This window comes from Arachis hypogaea, chromosome 15, assembly GCF_003086295.3.
Source record: "Arachis hypogaea cultivar Tifrunner chromosome 15, arahy.Tifrunner.gnm2.J5K5, whole genome shotgun sequence".
In the NCBI taxonomy this organism is placed as follows: Eukaryota; Viridiplantae; Streptophyta; class Magnoliopsida; order Fabales; family Fabaceae; genus Arachis; species Arachis hypogaea.
In genome coordinates, this window is record NC_092050.1 from 55,060,863 (window position 1) to 55,066,803 (window position 5,941).

The 5,941-nt window shown below is 37.3% G+C and overlaps 1 non-coding gene across 1 annotated transcript; it reads right to left on the reverse strand.

Annotated features, from left to right (window-relative positions):
• Nucleotides 1-4,887: 4,887 nt before the first annotated feature.
• On the reverse strand, nucleotides 4,888-4,995 carry LOC112752789 (small nucleolar RNA R71). The gene has a single exon (XR_003177205.1). It is a non-coding gene; the product is annotated as a small nucleolar RNA R71 (small nucleolar RNA).
• Between the last annotated feature and the right edge of the window lie 946 nt (nucleotides 4,996-5,941).

Consider the following 5,941-nt stretch of genomic DNA (forward strand, 5'->3'; position numbering starts at 1 on the left):
TGATGGCCCGGTCTATAGTAACTTCAGACCGGTTGCTAGTGGGAATGATTGAGCGTTGAATGAACTCCAACCGTCCTCTAGCTACAGGCTTAAGGTCCAGTCTTCTCAGTTGAACCGGCTTGCCTTTTGAGTCAATCTTCCATTGAGCTCTTTCCACACATATGTCCATGAGGACTTGGTCCAACCTTTGATCAAAGTTGACTCTCCTTGTGTAGGGGCGTGCGTTCTCTTCCATCATTGGCAAGTTGAACGCCAACCTCACATTTTTCAGACTAAAATCTAAGTATTTCCCCCGAACCATGGTGAGATAATTCTTTGGGTTCGGGTTCTTACTTTGATCATGGTTCCTAGTGATCCATGCATTAGCATAGAACTCTTGAACCATTAGAATTCCGACTTGTTGGATGGGGTTTGTTAAAACTTCCCAACTTCTTCTTTGGATCTCATGTCGGATCTCCGGATACTCATTTTTCTTGAGTTTGAAAGGGACCTCGGGGATCACCTTCTTCTTGGCCACAACATCATAGAAGTAGTCTTGATGTGCTTTGGAGATGAATCTTTCCATCTCCCATGACTCGGAGGTGAAAGCTTTTGTCTTCCCTTTCCCTTTTCTAGAGGATTCTCCGGTCTTAGGTGCCATCAATGGTAATGGAAAAACAAAAAGATTTATGCTTTTACCACACCAAACTTAGAATATTGCTCGCCCTCGAGCAAGAGAAGAAAGAAGAAATGGAGGAGAGGGAGAGAGGTTTGTGTTTCGGCCAAGAAGAGGAAGAGAGGGTTGTGTTGTGTGAAAATGAAGAAGAATGGAGGGGTTTATTGATGAGCGGATAATTTATACGCTTTTTGACATTGTTTTTAGTATGTTTTTAGTAGGATCTAGTTACTTTTAGGGATGTTTTCAATAGATTTTGTGTTAAATTCACATTTCTGGACTTTACTATGAGTTTGTGTGTTTTTCTGTGATTTCAGGTATTTTCTGGCTGAAATTGAGGGACTTGAGCAGAAATCAGATTCAGAGGTTGAAAAAGGACTGCTGATGCTGTTGGATTCTGACCTCCCTGCATTCAAAGTGGATTTTCTGGAGCTACAGAACTCGAAATGGCGCGCTTCCAATTGCGTTGGAAAGTAGACATCCAGGGCTTTCCAGCAATATATAATAGTCCATACTTTGGCCAAGAATAGATGACGTAAACTGGCGTTCAACGCCAGCTTTCTACCCAAATCTGGTGTCCAGCGCCAGAAAAGGATCCAAAACCACAGTTGAACGCCCAAACTGGCACAAAAACTGGCGTTCAACTCCACAAATGGCCTCTGCACGTGCAACACTTAAGCTCAGCCCAAACACACACCAAGTGGGCCCCGGAAGTGGATTTATATATCAAATACTTACTCATGTAAACCCTAGTAGCTAGTTTATTATCAATAGGACCTCTTACTATTGTATTAGACATCTTTGGATTACCTTATGATCCTTTGATCACGTTTTAGGGGGCTGGCCATCTCGGCCATGCCTGGACCTTCACTTATGTATTTTCAACGGTAGAGTTTCTACACTCCATAGATTAAGGTGTGGAGCTCTGCTGTTCCTCAAAGATTAATGCAAGTACTACTGTTTTCTATTCAATTTATCTTATTTCGCTTCTAAGATATCCATTCGCACCCAAGAACGTGATGAAGGTGATGATTATGTGTGACGCTCATCACCATCTCCCCTATGAACACGTGCCTGACAAACACTTCCGTTCTACATGAAATAAGCTAGAATGAATATCTCTTAGATCTCCTAACCGGAATCTTCGTGGCGTAAGCTGGAATGATGGCGGCATTCAAGAGAATCCAGAAGGTCTAAACCTTGTCTGTGGTATTCTGAGTAGGATTCAATGATTGAATGACTGTGACGAGCTTCAAACACGCGAGTGCTGGGCATTAGTAACAGACGCAAAAGGAGGGTGAATCCTATTCCAGCATGATCGGGAACCGACAGATGAATAGCCGTGCCGTGACAGGGTGCGTGAGCATATTATTCACTGAGAGGAGGGGATGTAGCCACTGACAACGGTGATGCCCTTGCATAAAGCCAGCCATGGAAAGGAGTAAGACTGATTGGATGAAGATAGCAGGAAAGCAGAGGTTCAGAGGAACGAAAAGCATCTCCATTCGCTTATCTGAAATTCCTACCAATGATTTACATAAGTACCTCTATCCCTATCCTATTAATTATTATTCGAAAACACCATTATCCATTTATATCTGCCTGACTGAGATTTACAAGGTGACCATAGCTTACTTCATACCAACAATCTCCGTGGGATTCGACCCTTACTCACGTAAGGTATTACTTGGACGACCCAGTGCACTTGCTGGTTAGTTGCACCGAAGTTGTGACAATTATGAATTAAGATCAGAGCACCAAGCTTTGGAGCCATTACCAGGATTTGTTCGAGCCTGGAGATCACAATTTCGTGCACCAAGTTTTTGGCGCCGTTGCCGGGGATTGTTCGTGTTTGGACAACTGACGGTTCATCTTGTTGCTCAGATTAGGTAATTTTCTTTTTGTCTTGTTTTCAAAAAATTTTTCAAAAATCTTTTAAAAATTCTTCCTTTGTTTTCGAAAAAAAAAAATTTTAAAATAAAAATGTTTTCAAAAATATATTTTCCTTTCAGAATTTTTAAGAATGAATTCTAGTGTTTCATGGAGCATGTTGAAGCCTGGCTGGTTGTAAAGCCATGTCTCAATTCTTATACTCAAGAGAAGAGCTTCTTTATCTTAGCCAATTGGCTGTTGAATGTAAGGAATGTCAGGCGTGTCATGTCTGAGTTACATACTAAAGCTTGGCTGGCTATTAAGCCATGCCTGACCCTTTGATTGGAGCTTTAGAGCATAAGATTCCTGGAATTCATATTAAAAATTTTGGAATCCTTATTTTCTTTTTCAAAATTATTTTTCGAAAAACATAAAATAAAAATCCAAAAAAAAATAGAAAATCATAAAAATCAAAAATATTTTTGTGTTTCTTGTTTGAGTCTTGAATCATATCATAAGTTTGGTGTCACTTGCATATGCATCTTGCATTTTTTCGAAAATATCATGCATTCATAGTGTTCTTCATGATCTTCAAGTTGTTCTTGGTAAGTCTTCTTGTTTGATCTTGATGATTTTTTGTTTTGTTTCTTTTCATCTTTATCATATGCATTCTTGAATTCTTAGTGTCTAAGCATTAAAGAATTCTAAGTTTGGTGTCTTGCATGTTTTCTTTGCATTAAAAAATTTTTCAAAAATATGTTCTTGATGTTCATCATGACATTCATAGTGTTCTTGGTGTTCATCTTGACATTCATAGCATTCTTGCATGCATTCATTGTTTTGATCTAAAAATTTCATGCATTGCATCATTTTTCTTGTTTTTCTCTCTCATCATAAAAATAAAAAAATTAAAAAAAAAATATATCTTTCCCTTTTTCTCTCATCAAATTCGAAAATTGAGTTGAGTTTTTCAAAAATTTTTAAAAATCAAAGTTGTTCCTTATGAGTCAAATCAAATTTTCAATTTGAAAATCTTATCTTTTTCAAAATCTTTTTCAAAAATCAAATCTTTTTCAAAATTCTTAGTTATTTTCGAAAATTAAAAAAATATTTTTCAAAAATATTTTTCTTATTTTTATATCAAATTTTCGAAAATAATATAATCAATTAATGTTTTGATTCAAAAATTTGAAGTTTGTTACTTGCTTGTTAAGAAAGATTCAAACTTTAAGTTCTAGAATCATATCTTGTGATTTTAAAAATATAATCTTTTTCAAAAACTAATTTCTATCATATCTTTTCAAAAAAAAATATCTTCTTATCTTATCTTTTTCAAAATTTGATTTCAAAATATCTTCTCTAACTTCCCAACTTCTTATCTTTTCAAATTTGTTTCAACTAACTAACTAACTTTTTGTTTGTTTCTTAACTTTTTCAAAACTACCTAACTAACTCTCTCTCTCTAATTTTCGAAATATCTTCCCTCTTTTTCAAAAATTTCTTTTTTATTAACTAATTATTTTTATTTTTTATATAAAAAAAAATTTCGAAAAAATACTAAACTTTTTCAAAAACTATTTTCAAAAATCACTAACTCTTTTTCAAAAATTGTTTTCGAAAATTCACTTCCCCCTCTCATCTTCTTCTATTTGTTTATTGATATACTAACATCTTTCCTTTAACTCTCCAAAAATCCGAACCCCCTCTCTCTCTGAGTTCAGATTTTCTTCCCTTCTTTTCTTCTACTAACACAAGGATCCCTATACTGTGGTATAAAGGATCCATATTATTATTACTATTTTTTCTGTGCCATCTTCTTTGTCATATGAGCAGGAGCAAGGACAAGAACATTCTTGTTAAAGCAGATCCAGAACCTGAAAGGACTCTGAAGAAAAAATTTAAGAGAAGCTAAAATACAACAATCCAGAGATAACCTTTCAGAAATTTTCGAACAGGAAAAGGAGATGGCAGCAGAAAATAATAATAATATAAGGAAGATGCTTGGTGACTTCACTGCACCTAATTCCAATTTACATGGAAGAAGCATCTCCATTCCTGCCATTGGAGCAAACAACTTTGAGCTGAAACCTCAATTAGTTTCTCTGATGCAGCAGAACTGCAAGTTTCATGGACTTCCATCTGAAGATCCCTTTCAGTTCTTAACTGAATTCTTGCAGATATGTGATACTGTTAAGACTAATGGAGTAGATCCTGAAGTCTACAGGCTCATGCTTTTCCCTTTTACTGTAAGAGACAGAGCTAGATTATGGTTGGATTCTCAACCCAAAGACAGCCTGAACTCTTGGGATAAGCTGGTCACGGCTTTCTTAGCCAAGTACTTTCCTCCTCAAAAGCTGAGCAAGCTTAGAGTGGATGTTCAAACTTTCAAACAGAAAGAAGGTGAATCCCTCTATGAAGCTTAGGAAAGATACAAACAGTTGACCAAAAAGTGTCCTTCTGACATGCTTTCAGAATGGACCATCCTGGATATATTCTATGATGGTTTATCTGAGCTATCAAAGATGTCACTGGATACCTCTGCAGGTGGATCCATTCACCTAAAGAAAACGCCTGCAGAAGCTCAAGAACTCATTGACATGGTTGCTAATAACCAGTTCATGTACACTTCTGAGGGGAATCCTGTGAGTAATGGGACGCCTATGAAAAAGGGAGTTCTTGAAGTTGATACTCTGAATGCCATATTGGCTCAGAATAAAATATTGACTCAGCAAGTCAATATGATCTCTCAGAGTCTGAATGGAATGCAAGTTGCATCCAACAGTACTCAAGAGGCTTCTTATGCAGAAGAAGCTAATGATCCTGAGAACCCTGCAATAGCAGAGGTAAATTACTTAGGTGAACCTTATGGAAACACCTATAACTCATCATGGAGAAATCATCCAAATTTCTCATGGAAGGATCAAAAGCCTCAACAAGGCTTTAATAATGGTGGAAGAAACAGGTTTAGCAATAGCAAGCCTTTTCCATCATCCACTCAGCAACAGACAGAGAACTCTGAACAAAATGCTTCTAATTTAGCAAACTTAGTCTCTGATCTGTCTAAGGCCACTATAAGTTTCATGAATGAAACCATGTCTTCCATTAGAAATTTAGAAGCACAAGTGGGCCAGCTGAGTAAAAGGATCACTGAAATCCCTCCTAGTACTCTCCCAAGCAATACAGAAGAGAATCCAAAAGGAGAGTGCAAGGCCATTGACATAAGCGCCATGGCCGAACCTGTAAGGGAAGGAGAGGACGTGAAGTCCAAGGAGGAAGACCTCCTGGGACGTCCAGTGATCAATAAGGAGCTTCCCTCTGAGGAACCAAAGGACTCTGAGGCTCATCTAGAGACCATAGAGATTCCATTAAACCTCCTTATGCCCTTCATGAGCTCTGATGAGTATTCTCTTCTGA